Raw genomic sequence first — 16,212 nt, forward strand, 5'->3', positions numbered from 1 at the left:
CAACTATACCCAGCACTGTTTTAACAAAGCCATGAACTAAGAATTGTTTTTATACTTTAAAATGACTGTCATATAAGTAGAGTTAATTATTTCTTATGGATTCTGTATTTGCAAAATTTCCCCCTCACTAAAATGTGTTTGTAATACCCAAATCAATACTGGAAGCACTTTAACAATCATTAGCAGATGTACACATGTCCAGAGCAGCAGAGGACTGAGTGGAAGATTATCATGCTACTAGCAAAGGTTAAGTGAGGCTGTATTCTGCACTCTTGTTTTAGCTCTCATATTTTAAACAAGCAATTTTTTCTAGGTCTGTTTAGTGCTGCATTTTTGTGCATTTTTTGGTGATTTCACTAGGTAAAACTGTCCCAGAAGTAGTGCTAATGTTCTGTTTAGTGTTCCAAAGTGCAAGAAGTCTGTGATGCACATAATGTATTTTAGATAAAGTATATTCTGGCATGAATTATAGCGTTGTTGGTTCTGTGTGCATGACTGCTAAGTCGCTTCAGTCATGTCAAACTCTTTGCAATCCTATGGACTATAGACCATGAGGACCCTCCGTCCTTGGGAGTCTCCAAGCAAGAATACTGAAATGGGTTGCTATACCCTTCTCTAGGCTGTTGGCTCTGAATTCAATGTTAATATATCAATGATATACAATAAATAAGTTACCTTTAAAAAAATATAAAAAACAGATTTAAATGGTGAATGATTGATAAACATGTTGTGATCAGAGGCTTATAGGCACCTAAACTCTTATTTCCTCTGGGAGCAATGTGTCAGTATTTGCTAATTTAGCATTTGTTGAAACTGTATGAAATATAACTACTGCACATCAGAAGATTTCCTGTACCTATATAATGTTCTCAATTTTCCATCCTGACTAGTGAAGCCTAAAATACTATTGCTCCTTCCCAAATAAGTTTTGCCAACCTTGTCCCAGGTTATAGAGAACAATAATAAAAAATAAAAGTGATGCTGGCTTATGCCGGAGTAGAAGATGTGGAGATTTTGAGAAAATTTAAAGATAGAGTCCATAAAATTCTGCAGTATATATATTTATATGGTATATGTAGGTAGAGGTTATATAGATATTGACATTACTAGGTTTATTTTTATTCACATTTTATAATTTATTAGATATTGCTATGATAATTTGTATTATGGTAATTGTATTTCAGTGAGAATATATTTTCTACAAAAGGATCAACCAGAGTATAGGGAAGGAAGTGATTTGAGATGGGAGTAATAAGTGATAGATTTCAAAATAATTTACTCAAATTAATTTATTGCTGATCATACATTTTTTTATTTGAGAAGTTTGTAAATAAAATGAAGTTTAATATAGTCAGAAATAAGTGAATGGTGAGAAAATAAGACATATTTGTGAAAGAGAAACAAGGGATAAGATAATGAGCGAGTAATCTGGTAAAAAATGTTTTAACATTTTCTGAGGAAAATAAAGAATCTTGTATTTGCCTATGGGCTACACTACTAAATCATCTCACATGAATGCCTCATTTTTTCATATTGTGTCCCAATCCAATGAGTTAGTAAAATTCACTCATTGATATATTTGTAAGGTTATCATTGTGTACTCATTCTGTTATAGACACAAGGACCAGAACTAAGGAAATATCACAATTGTAAAGATCTGTAGTCTCTACTTTTGTGAATAATCTGATTCATTCAAAATATTTGTTGTATCCTTAGCTGCTTGTGCCTGAATGATGGAGAATGATGATACTGGACACATACCTTTGCTTCTAATACAACACCTCAGTAATAATATATAATATTTTATGTTAACTATTTTTCATAATATATTGCTACTAATGATGATTTTGTTTTTATTTTTTGGTTTAAATCTATTCAGTCAACATATATGAAGTGTTTGATAGCTAAATTAATTTCCTGTCTTTCTAAAATTTAGTTCAAAACATCATTGTGGCAGTATTTAAAGTTTTCAAAAAAAAAAAAAGGTTATTTTTGTTTTTCCTTAGCATTCACATTCATCTTTAGAATGTTTTTTTTTTGTCGTTGTTATCTTATTCAACAGGTTTATTAAAATGCTTCTCATTGTTTGGTAAAAGATGTAGCATACATCAATGCCACAAGTAGAACAGATTTGATCAGGGTAATTGACTCTCACCTTTTGTGTTGGCATAGTTTCTTTTGTTCACTTTATATTGTGTCAAATAATCTGAAATCAACCCAATCTTTCTCTCTTTTTTTAAAAAACTTTTTCATTTATTTTTATTAGTTGGAGGCTAATTACTTTACAACCTGTAGTGGTTTTTGCCATACATTGACATGAATCAGCCATGAATATACATGTATTCCCCATCCCAATCCCTTCTCCCGCCTCCCTCCCCATCCCATTCCTCTGGGTCTTCCCAGTTCACCAGCCCTGAGCACTTGTCTCATGCCTCCATCTGGGCTGGCTATCTGTTTCACCCTGAATAGTATACTTGTTTCAATGCTATTCTCTCAGAACATCCCACCCTCGCCCTCTCCCACAGAGTCCCAAGGTTTGTTCTGTACTTCTGTGTCTCTTTTTCTGTTTTGCCTAATCTTTCAAATCCTAACACACACACACACACACACACACACACACACACACATCCCCAGAAGTGTTGATGAGATAGAATGGACAGATGTGAGTTTCAGCTCAGATTGGGGAAGAAAGCAGGACACACATCATTATAGCAACAATATTCTGTTGATCAGTTCTGTCACTCAGTTGTGTCTGACTCTTTGTGACCCCATGGGATGCAATATGCCAGGCCTCCCTGTCCATCACCAACTCCCAGAGTTTACCCAAACTCATGTCCATTGGGTTGGTGATGCCATCCAACCATCTCATCCACTGCCATCCCCTTCTTCTCCTGCCTTCAATGTTTCCTGGTATCAGGGTCTTTTCAACAACTGAATGACAAATTTTGTATGCTCTTCTTGATAAACAAGAAATCTTTCAGAAACTGATTTTTTGCTTGTGATATCTCTAGCTTTGTACTGAAACTTGGATCTGATATCCAGTAATTTCAATAATTGCTGAGCATTTAGCCATTCATCACAATGCTCTATGTGTTCCCTCTTTAAAGTCACTCATTTTAAGTTTGATTTTCCTTAATTTATTCTGTAACATTCCATTAAAATAAAGTAAATTATAATGTTCTTATTAAAATGAAAAATGTCATCAAGAGATTTATAAAAGAACATTTTCTAATTTCTGCAACAATTTTATTAATATTTCTAAGCTATTTTCTTTAATGCTATTATTTCTACTAGAATTATATATCTGTTTTTCATTACTTTACAATGCCTTATATATAGTAATGAGATATACCAACAACTATATTAAAAGTTTCACTTTCTCTTAACATTTTTAATCAGTAAAATTAAAATCTAAAAATTCAAATGGGTCCTTCAGTCAACAGAAAACAACAATACAATCTATTTTTTTTCTATTGTGTTAAACAAACTCTTTCCTGGTTTAATTTTATCTTATGTTTAGTATTAGATTCATACCTTAATTCTTTTGTTGCACACATTCAGAAAACTAGAATTGAGAACAAATATATCTACTATTAAAATTTTAAGGGATTTAATTACTTCCAAAGTTAAAATAAAAAAAGCATCGATGTGTGTGTGTGTGTGTGTGTGTTCATAGGTAACAAAATGTCTGTTATAGAAATACAATCATTTCAGACTGATCATTATAATCTTCTATCATCTCTTCTGCAAAAAAAAAAAAAAGAAGAAAAGGAGGTAGATTTGGACAATAGTAACAATAGCTAAACCAATGAAAATTAAATCAGAATTAAATGTAACTTTTTTAGATATGAAAGAGTAATAACACATATTAGACTTCTATTCCATGCTCTTAATTAGTTAAGAAGGACAATTTACTGAAGAGAATTTTAGAGACAATACTCTTTTGTATTAAATTTAATTTCTGATATATTAAAATGATTTTATGTAAGGTATTTTAACATACTCTTCAATTTATCTCATTAATGATTTTAGTTTTTAAAGCCTTATTTATATTGTGACTGGATGATGGTGTCGTTTGATTATATTAACTATACTCCTTAACATATTTTCATTAAAAACAAATCACTCGATCAGCTCTCAGAATATCTAAGTCTAAATAGTCAAATATTTGCTATGACCATAAATATTTCATAATTCAAGATATGTCCAATTTCAAATCATCCATCCTCAATTTGCATATTTTCTTAATGTATCTGGATGTTTCCACTTTATGGATAACAATCTTGTCATGGTGAAGGGGCTTACTTAACTCAATGAAGCTATTAGACATGCCATGCAGGGTCACCCAAGATGGACAAGCCATAGTGGGGAATTCTGACCAAACATGGTCCTCTGGAGGAGGGAAAGGCAAACCATTCAGGTATTCTTGCCTCAAGAACCCCATGAACAGTATGAAACTGTTAACTGCCAGTATGAAACTGGCAAAAAGTATGATACCAGAAGATGAGTCTCCCAGGTAAGAAGGTATCCAATACACTACTGGGGAAGAGCAAAGGGTAATTACTAATAGATCCAGAAAGAATGAAGAGGTTGAGTCAAAGCAGAAATGATGCTCAGTTGTGGATATGTACAATGGTGAAAGTAAAGTCTGATGCTTTAAAGACCATTATTGCATAGGAACTTGGTATGTCAGGTCCATGAATCAAAGTAAATTGGATGCAGTAAAGCAAGAGATGGCAAGAGTGAACATTGGTGTCTTAGGGATCAGTGAACTAAACAGGATGGGAATGGGCAAATTTAATTCAGATGACAACTATATCTACTACTGAGGTAGAAATTGCTAGGTAGTCAGTGTAGGACTCTGAGACTTCAGTCTTGTTTTCAGTAAACTTCTCTTCCATTAACCTAAAACTTTACTCTTTGTCTGGAATTCCTGGAATGTGTCCTTGGTCTGATCAGCACTCAGATCCAGGGAAGGGCAGTAGTTAACATCTGTTCCATACGCCTGAGGGAGAAACAACTGGTGATCATTAATCTTAAACCCAAACATCTAATCCATTGTAAAATGGCCAGGGTGTGTAAAAAGGATGACCACTTAATCCAAGAATCAAGAGAAGCCATAAAGATGTTGAGTTAAGCATCTTGACCTTTAAACTGATTGGTTAAAAACGATGTATTTCAAGGACAGGAGTCACCAAAATGTGCAGATTAAGGATATAAAAACTGCTATAAGTCCCACCTTTGGGGGGACTCTTTAACACCTCTCAGTGTCTATGCTACTGCTGCTGCTAAGCCGCTTCAGTCGTGTCCAACTCTGTGAGACCCCGTAGATGGCAGCCCACTAGGCTCCCCTGTCCCTGGGATTCTCCAGGCGAGAACACTGGAATGGATTGCCATTTCCTTCTCCAATGCATGAAAGTGAAAAGTGAAAGTGAAGTTGCTCAGTCGTGTCCAACTCTTAGTGACCTCATGGGCTGCAGCCTACCAGGCTCCTCCGTCCATGGGATTTTCCAGGCAAGAGTACTAGAGTGGGGTGCCATTGCCTTCTCCGCTCAGTGTCTATACTGAGAGCTTTGTACTTTCCTTCTCTTTAATAAGTTCTATTCACTTGCTACTGTTAGTGTTTGTGTGTTCATGAAGTTCAGCTTTCGCTCTGCAAACAAGAACTCAGATTTCCATTTCATTACGGTAGGCAAGAAACTCTTAAAAAAATGGGGGAAAAAAAAAAGGAGTAGCTCTCATAGTGAGAGGGTAGCAGGCAGGAAGGCTAGGGGTCTCCAAACGGAGAAAACAGGCTGCAAGTGTCAAATATTTGTTATCTCTCTCAAGCGATAGGAGGAAACAAGCTGCAAGTGTCAGCTTTGTCCCCCTTCTCTATACAGATTTAAAAGGAGGTTTCTTTTAAAATTCTGTGTTGCTACGATGACACCTGGTTCCACCTGAACTTAAATTTTCTCAAACCTTGAGCTAACCAGTGCACTTTAAAAAAAATTTTTATAAAGTGTTTGTCTTCAGCTATGTTAATGAACTATGTATTTACCCTAGACTCTGTCTTTCTTCAAGTTGGTTCATCTGAGACTCAGAACCAACTTGACAAACCAGTGTTTTACTCATCCAAATGTTTTCTTAAGCTATGTTAATGAGACTGTGACTTTGCTTGGAAATCTGCCTTTCTTCAAGATTCATGTCAATCTTTAATGGCCCAGGATAACTTACCTTATGCCAATGTTATCGCAAAATGCATGTTGTGGGTGAGGGACCTGGAGCCAGTCCCTGAATTTTGAGACATATCCTTTCTCTAGTTAGCAGTCTGCTAGTAGCTATATAACATCTAGCTAAAGACTAGCAGGGGGGCACTCTTTCTGTCCCTTCTGATGTCTATGTCAGAAGCTTTCTTTATCTCTTTTATACATTAATAAAACTTCATTACACAAAAGCTCTGAGTGATCAAGCCTCGTCACCAGCCCTGGATTGAATTCCTCTCCTCTAGAGGCTAAGAATCCCAGCATCTTTCATGGCTCAGCAACACCTTTTCGATAGTCAACAAGAGAATCTAAAACACAGCACTTGGGTGTAATCTCAAAAGTGACAGAATGATCTCCGTGCATTTCCAAGGCAAATAATTCAACATCACATTAATACAAGTCTATGCCCTAGTCACTAATGTCAAAGAAGCTGAAGCTGACCAGTTCTCTGAAGACCTACAGTATCTTTTAGAACAAACACCAAAAAAAAAACCAAAAAAAAACAACAACAAAAAAAAACATTTTATCATAGGACATAGGAATAAAAAAGAAGGTAGTCAAGAGATACCTGAATTAACAGGCAAGTTTGACCCTGGAGTACAAAATGAAGCAGGGCAAAGGTTAACAGAGTTTTGTTAAGAGAACACACTGGTCATAGCAAACACCCTCTTTCAAGACAACAAAAGATGACCCTACATACAGACATAACCAATAGTCAATACTGAATTCAGATTGAGCATGTTCTTTTTAGTCAAAGATGAAAAAGGTCTATACAATCAGTGAAAACAAGATCTGGAGCTGACTATGCCTCAGATCATGTGCTCCTTATTGCAAAATTCAGGCTTAAATTGAAGCAAGTATGGAAAACACTAGGCCATTCAGTATGATCTAAATAAAATCTCTTACAATTATACAGTGGAAGTGATGAAGAGATTCAAGGGATTAGATCTGATAGACAGGGTGCCTGAAGAGCTCTGGACAGAGGTCTGTAACATGGTACAGGAGGCAGTTGTCAAAATTATCTTCCCACCCCCCCCCAAAAAAAAATAAATCTAAGAAGGCAAAAGGATTACCTGAGAAGGCCTTACAAATAGCTGAGAAAGAAGAGAAGTGAAAGGCAAGAGTGAAAGGGAAAAAGTGAAGAAGTGAAGTCACTCAGTCATGTCCGACTCTTTGCAACCCCAAGGACTGTAGCCTACCAGGCTCCTCAGTCCATGGAATTTTCCAGGCAAGAGTGCTGAAGTGGGTTGCCATTTCCTTCTCCAGGGTATCTTTCTGACCCAGGGGTTGAACCTGGGTCTCCCACATTGCAGGCAGACGCTTTACCATCTGAGCCACCAGGGAAGCCCAATATATCCAACTAAGTGAGAATTCCAGAGAATAGCAAGGAGAAATAAGAAAGCCTTCTTAAGTGAACAGTGTAAAGAAATAGAAGAAAACAACAGATTGGAAAAGATATAGATTTCTTGCAGGAAAAATTGGAGATATCAAAGGAATATTTCATGCAAGGATAGGCATGATAAAGGACAGAAATGGTAAAGATCTAACAGAAACAGAGATTAAGAAGAGATGGCACAAATACACAGGAGAACTAAACTATTGGGCATCCCTTGGACTGCAAGGAGATCAAATCAGTCATTCCTAAAGGAAATCAACCCTGAATATTCACTGGAACAACTGATGTTGAAGCTTCAATGCTTTTGTTGCAGGAAGGGGGACCCCTTCCAGGGCCTGAAACTGGGCTCTTGTCTAACACTCAGAAATGAATTGTCCGAAGAGACACATGTGCTGACAAAGCAAGAGATTTTATTGGGAAAGGGCACCTGGGTGGAGAGCAGTAGGGTAAGGGAACCCAGGAGAACTGCTCTGTCACATGGCTTGCAGTCTCAGTTTTACGGTGATGGGATTAGTTTCCAGGTTGTCTTTAGCCAATCTTTCTGACTCAGAGTCCTTCCTGGTGGTGCACGCCTTGTTCAGCCAAGATGGATGCCAGAGAGGATACTGGGAGGTGGTTGGACAGGTGGTGTCCCCTTTTGACCTTTCCCAAACTCTTCTGGTTGGTGGAGGCTTACTAGTTCCCTGTTCCTTACCAGGACTTCCTGTCATAAAACAACTCATGCAAATGGTTACTATGGTGCCTGGCCAGGGTGGGCGGTTTCAATCAGCGTGCTTCCCTTAACACTTTGGTCACCTGATTTTAAGAGCCAACTCTTTGGAAAAGACCCTGATGCTGGGAAAGACTGAAGGCAGGAGGAGAAAAGGGCAACAGAGGATGAAATGGTTGATAGTATTATTGACTCAATGAACATAAATCTGAACAAACTCCAGGACATAGTGAAGGACCTGTTATCCTAGAGTGCTGCAGTCCTCGGACAAAACTTAGGCACTGAACAACAACAACATTTGGGTTTCTGATAGCATTATCATAGGCTAGATTACTAGACAAACTTCATATTTTCCTGACAGATTTATAGCTTCAATATGCATTTGTCATTGGCAATAGGTAATAGTGTAAATTTCACACTGTTACACTGATTAATGTTCTTTAACTATTGTTAGCAAGTTACTCCTCATACAATCTATTCAAAATTTGGAAATGCTGTTTCAAATGAGTCACTTCTAGTTCAGAATTTTATCTGTTTCTGAGTAAGTGATTGGTCAATTCTATATTCAAATTCAATAGCTCTAACATTAAACTTCTTTTTTGAAATGCTCTTTCTCCTCCCTCTCCTATACTTTTGCTTATATTGTAGGCAGTCTAAATTTAAAGGTGTCAACTTGATGCTATGATATTGAAAAAAAGAAGTATCTGGCTTTTTTTGGGGGGGGGTCAACTTTACTAACTCTTGATTTAAATAGTATCTCTAAAATACCTTGCTTTCAGGTTTCTGTAATTTTTTTTTTTACTGTACTTTATTGTAAGCCCCCCAACCCTCTCCTTTTGCTTTCAATTTTACTGACCTTATAAGTTCTCATGTTACATAATGTTTTCAGATATTCTTGAAAAAATACTATTCTTATTTAAAAATGTTTGATGATAACAGCAATTAAGTGCTATCTATTTCAATTATTTCACTTTTCATTATGAAAGTCAGTCTAACAGTTTATAGGAATGAAGTGGAAAAATAGGATATGCATCAAGGCACATATAGTAGTTTCCCAGAACTACTATAACAAAATACCACTGACCGAGTGGTTTTCACACCCCTATTGTTTTTTGTTTTCCCTCCCATTAACTGGTTGGCTTAAAGAGCAGCTAGAAGTCCAAGATCAATATGTTGGCATGGCTGGTTCCTTCTGAAGACTATGAAAGATAATATGTTCCTTGCCTCTTGCCTAGTTCCTGGTAGCTTAAAGCCAAACTGCATATATTTGCATTTCTTGGTGACACTATACAAGCATCAACTGAACATTCTCTTCTTCTTCACATGGTTTCCTCTCAGTATACATGTTTCTTTGTCCTAATTTCCCCATTTTATGACAGTAGACATATTGGATTTAGGCCCACTTCTGTGAACTTATCCTAACTAATCACATCTTCATAAGCCATATTTAGAAATGTCACATTTTGAAGTATTGGTTTTGGAACTTCAACATATGTATTTTGAGTGATGGGTGCAAAATTCAAGCCACAATACAATGATTGTCTATTAGTTGTAGCAAGTAGAGAAGGGAAAGGAAGCTGAAGTTATGTGCAAAGGAATTATAAAATCCTTGGGCCATGGATTTCCGTTAGAATAGGGAAATACGTGAAAATGGATGCAATGAAAAGCATAAAATCAAGTTATTAGTGACATTGCTCAGTTAGCTGAACTGACAATACGGTCACTCTCATTTGCTATTATCTATTGTTCATATGATGTTCAATATCTTCTAAACTTACTGCTTCTTACATTCATTCCAAACTTTTGTTGTTCAGATAAGAGGGTAAATTCAGTTCTCTAATTCTATTTTAACAAAAGAAAGAATTCTTACTTTTTATTTATTTATTTTATTTTATTTTTTTTTTATTTTTTTTTTCCAGTGGGTTTTGTCATACATTGATATGAATCAGCCATAGAGTTACACGTATTCCCCATCCCAATCCCCCCTCCCACCTCCCTCTCCACCCGATTCCTCTGGGCATTCCCAGTGCACCAGGCCCGAGCACTTGACTCATGCATCCCACCTGGGCTGGTGATCTGTTTCACCATAGATAATATACATGCTGTTCTTTCGAACCATCCCACCCTCACCTTCTCCCACAGAGTTCAAAAGTCTGTTCTGTACTTCTGTGTCTCTTTTTCTGTTTTGCATATAGGATTATCGTTACCATCTTTCTAAATTCCATATATATGTGTTAGTATGCTGTAATGTTCTTTATCTTTCTGGCTTACTTCACTCTGTATAATGGGCTCCAGTTTCATCCATCTCATTAGAACTGATTCAAATGAATTCTTTTTAATGGCTGAGTAATATTCCATGGTGTATACGTACCACAGCTTCCTTATCCATTCATCTGCTGATGGGCATCTAGGTTTCTTCCATGTCCTGGCTATTAAAAACAGTGCTGCGATGAACATTAGGGTGCACGTGTCTCTTTCAGATCTGGATTCCTCAGTGTGTATGCCTAGAAGTGGTATTGCTGGGTCATATGGCAGTTCTATTTCCAGTTTTTTAAGAAATCTCCACACTGTTTTCCATAGTGGCTGTACTAGTTTGCATTCCCACCAACAGTATAAAAGGGTTCCCTTTTCTCCACACCCTCTCCAGCATTTATTGCTTGTAGACTTTTGGATAGCAGCCATCCTGACTGGCATGTGATGGTACCTCATTGTGGTTTTGATTTGCATTTCTCTGGTAATGAGTGATGTTGAGCATCTTTTCATGTGTTTGTTAGCCATCTGTATGTCTTCTTTGGAGAAATGTCTGTTTAGATCTTTGGCCCATTTTTTGATTGGGTCGTTTATTTTTCTGGAATTGAGCTTCAGGAGTTGCTTGTGTATTTTTGAGATTAATCCTTTGTCTGTTTCCTCATTTGCTATTATTTCCTCCCAATCTGAGGGCTGTCTTTTCACCTTACTTATAGTTTCCTTTGTTGTGCAAAAGCTTTTAATTTTCATTAGGTCCCATTTGTTTATTTTTGCTTTTATTTCCAATATTCTGGCAGGTGGGTCATAGAAGATCTTGCTGTGATTTATGTCGGAGAGTGTTTTGCCTATGTTCTCCTCTAGGAGTTTTACAGTTTCTGGTCTTACATTTAGATCTTTAATTCATTTTGAGTTTATTTTTGTGTATGGTGTTAGAAAGTGTTCTAGTTTCATTCTTTTACAAGTGGTTGACCAGTTTTCCCAGCACCACTTGTTAAAGAGATTGTCTTTTTTCCATTGTATATCCTTGCCTCCTTTGTCAAAGATAAGGTGTCCATAGTTTCGTGGATTTATCTCTGGGCTTTCTATTCTGTTCCATTGATCTATATTTCTGTCTTTGTGCCAGTACCATACTGTCTTGATGACTGTGGCTTTGTAGTAGAGTCTGAAGTCAGGCAGGTTGATTCCTCCAGTTCCATTCTTCTTTCTCAAGATTACTTTGGCTATTCGAGGTTTTTTGTATTTCCATACAAATTGTGAAATTATTTGTTCTAGTTCTGTGAAAAATACCGTTGGTAGCTTGATAGGGATTGCATTGAATCTATAGATTGCTTTGGGTAGAATAGCCATTTTGACAATATTGATTCTTCCAATCCATGAACACAGTATGTTTCTCCATCTGTTTGTGTCCTCTTTGATTTCTTTCATCAGCATTTTATAGTTTTCTATATATAGGTCTTTTGTTTCTTTAGGTAAATATACTCCTAAGTATTTTATTCTTTTTGTTGCAATGGTGAATGGTATTGTTTCCTTAATTTCTCTTTCTGTTTTTTCATTGCTAGTATATAAGAATGCAAGGGATTTCTGTGTGTTAATTTTATATCCTGCAAATTTACTATATTCATTGATTAGCTCTAGTAATTTTCTGGAAGAGTTTTTAGGGTTTTCTATGTAGAGGATCATGTCATCTGCAACCATTAGCAAGACTCATTAAGAAACAAAGAGAGAAGAACCAAATTAACAAAATTAGAAATGAAAATGGAGAGATCACAACAGACAACACTGAAATACAAAGGATCATAAGAGACTACTACCAGCAGCTCTATGCCAATAAAATGGACAACTTGAAAGAAATGGACAAATTCTTAGAAAAGTATAACTTTCCAAAACTGAACCAGGAAGAAAGAGAAGATCTTAACAGAAACATCACAAGCAAGGAAATTGAAACTGTAATCAAAATCTTCCAGCAAACAAAAGCCCAGGACCTGATGGCTTCACAGCTGAATTCTACCAAAAATTTAGAGAAGAGCTAACACCTATCTTACTCAAACTCTTCCAGAAAATTTCAGATGAAGGTAAACTTCCAAACTAATTCTATGAGGCCACCATCACCCTAATTCCAAAACCAGACAAAGATGCCACAAAAAAGAAAACTACAGGCCAATATCACTGATGAACATAGATGCAAAAATCCTTAACAAAATTCTAGCAAACAGAATCCAACAACATATTAAAAAAATCATACACCATGACCAAGTGGGCTTTATCCCAGGAATGCAAGGATTCTTTAATATCCACAAATCAATCAATGTAATACACCACATTAACAAATTGGAAGATAAAAGCCATATGATTATCTCAATAGATGCAGAGAAAGCCTTTGGCAAAATTCAACACTCATTTATGATTAAAACTCTCCAGAAAGCAGGAATAGAAGGAACATACCTCAACATAATAAAAGCTATATATGACAAACCCACAGCAAGCATCACCCTCAATGGTGAAAAATTGAAAGCATTTCCTCTGAAATCAGGAACAAGACAAGGATGCCCACTCTCACCACTACTATTCAACATAGTGTTGGAAGTTTTGGCCACAGCAATCAGAGCAGAAAAAGACGTAAAAGGAATCCAGATAGGAAAAGAAGAAGTGAAACTTCTTACTTTTTAAAATTCTTAAATACCTTTTAATTTTTTAGGAATTTGAGGTTACAAAGTGCTCAGCATCACTAATTATTAGAGGAATGCAAACCAAACTACAATGAAGTATCATTCAACCCAGTCAGAATGGCTATCATTAAATATATATGTGTGTATATATATATCATAAATAAATATATATCATTAAGTATATATTATTGTATATATAGATATATATACAAACCATAAGTGCTGAAGAGGGTATGGAGAAAATGGAATCTTCTTGCACTCTTGGTGGGAATATAAACTGATAGAGCCTCTATGGAAAACATTATGGCATTTCCTTAAAAAAACTAAAAATAGAATTAACATATGAACCATCAATCCCACTGCTGTACAAATACCCAGAGAAAACCATATTTGAAAAAGATACATGTACCTCAATGTTCATTGTACCACCATTTACAATAGACAAGGCATGGAAGAAACTTAAATGTCCATCAGTGGAGGAATGGATACAGAAGATGTGGCACATAGATACAATGGGACATTACTCAGTCATAAAAAGAAACGAAATTGTGTCATTATGAGAGACATAGGTAGACCTAGACTCTGCCATACAGAGTGAAGTAAGTGAAACAGAAAAAACAAAAAAAAAACATACTTCAAACTGGGTGGAATCTAGAAAAAAATGTATAGACCTTATATGAAAACAGAAATAGAGACACAGATGTAGAGAATAACCATGTGGAAACCAAGGGGGGGGGGGGTTGGCTGGGATGATTTGGGAGATTGGGATTGACTTATATACACTATTAACTGTGTATAATATCTGTCAGCTCAGTCCAATTCTGTCACTCTGTAATGTTGGACTGTTTGCTATCCAATGGACTGCAGCAGTAATCCTGAAGGAGCTGAAGTTGAACGGTTGTATGAAGATCTACATGACCTTCTAGAACTAACATCTGAAAAAGATGTCCTTTTCATTATAGGGGACTTGAATGCAAAATTAGGAAGTCAAGCGATACCTGGAGTAACAGGCAAATTTGGCTTTGGGGTACAGAATTAAGCAGGGCAAAGGCTAATAGAGTTTGGCTAAGAAAAAGCACTGGTCATAGCAAACATCATCTTCCAACAGAACAACAGAAGACTCTACACATGAACATCACCAGATGGTCAATACCAAATTAGATTGATGATATTCTTTGCAGCCAAAGATAGAGAAGCTCTACACAGTCAGCAAAAACAAGACTGGGAGCTGACTGTGGCTCAGATCATGAACTTCTTAGTGCCAAATTCAGATTGAAATTGAAGAAAGTAGGGAAAACTACTAGACTATTCAGGTATGACCTAAATCAAATCCCTAATAATTATACAGTGGAAGTGAGAAATAGGTTCAAGGGATTAGATCTGATAGACAAGGTGCCTGAAGAGCTATGGACAGAGGTTTGTGACATTGTAAAGAAGACAGGGTTCAAGACCATCCCCAAGAAAAAGAAATGGAAAAAAGTAAAATGGCTGTCTGAGGAGCCCTTACAAATCACTGTGAAAAGAAAAGTGAAAAGCAAAGGAGAAAAGGGGAGATATACCCATTGGAATACAGGCTTCCAAAGAGAAGGAAGGAGAGACAAGAAAGCCTTCTTCAGTGGTCAGTGCAGATAAATAGAGGAAAGAATAGAATGGGAAAGACTAGAGATCTCGTCAAGAAAATTAGAGAAACAAGGGAACATTTCATGCAAAGATGGGCTCAGTAAAGGACAGATATGGTATGGACCTAACAGAAGTAGAAGATATTAAAAAGAGGTGGCAAGAATACACAGAAGAACTATACAAAAAAGATCTTCATGACTCAGATAATCACAATGGGGTGATCACTCACCTAGAACCAGACATTCTGGAATGCAAAGTCAAGTGGACCTTAGGAAGTATCACTATGAACAAAGGTAGTGAAGGTGATGGAATTCCAGTTGAGCTATTTCAAATCCTGAAGGATGATGCTGTGAAAGTGCTGTACTCAATATGGCAGCAAACTTGGAACTCTGCAGAGGCCACAGGACTGGAAAAGGTCAATTTTCATTCCAATCCCAAAGAATGGTAATGGCAAAGAATGCTCAAACTACTACACAATTGCACTCATCTCACACGCTAGTAGGTTAATGCTCAAAATTCTCTAAGCCAGACTTCAACAGTAGCGAACCGTGAACTTCCAGATATTCAAGCTGAATTTAGAAAAGGCAGAGGAACCATAGATCAAATTGCCAACATCAATTGGATCATCAAACAAACAAACAAAACAAAACAGGAGAATTCCAGAAAAGCATCTGTTTCTTCTTTATTGAGTATATCAAAGTCTTTGACTGTGTGGATTACAACAAACTGTGGATAATTCTTAAACAACTGAGAATACTAGACCACCTGACCTGTCTCCTGCGAAATCTATATGCGTGTTGGTAAGCAACTGGACATGGAAAAACAGACTGGTTACAAATCAGGAAAGGAGTACAACAAAGCTGTGTATTGTCGTCCTGCTTATTTAACGTATATGCAGAGTACATCATGAGAAACGCTGGGCTGTATGAAGTACAAGCTGGAGTCAAGATGTGGGAAAAATATCAGTCACCTCAGATATGCAGATGACTCCACCTTTATGGCAGAAATTGAATAAGACCTAAAGAGCCTCCTGATGAAAGTGAAGGAGGAGAGTGAAAAAGTTGGCTTAAAACTCAGCATTCAGCAAACTAAGATCATGGCATCTGGTCCCATGACTTCATAGCAAATATGGGGAAACAGTGGAAACAGTGACAAGTTTTTTTTTTTTTTTTTTTTTTTTTTTGGGGGTGGGGCTCCAAAATCACTGTAGATGGTGACTGCAGCCATGAAATTAAAAGATGCTTACTCCTTGGAAGAAAAGTTATGACCAACCTAGACAGTATATTAAAAAGCAGAGACATTACTTTGCCAACAATGGCCTGTCTAGTC

The sequence above is a fragment of the Muntiacus reevesi genome, chromosome 11 (genome assembly GCF_963930625.1).
Source record: "Muntiacus reevesi chromosome 11, mMunRee1.1, whole genome shotgun sequence".
Classification (NCBI taxonomy): domain Eukaryota; kingdom Metazoa; phylum Chordata; class Mammalia; order Artiodactyla; family Cervidae; genus Muntiacus; species Muntiacus reevesi.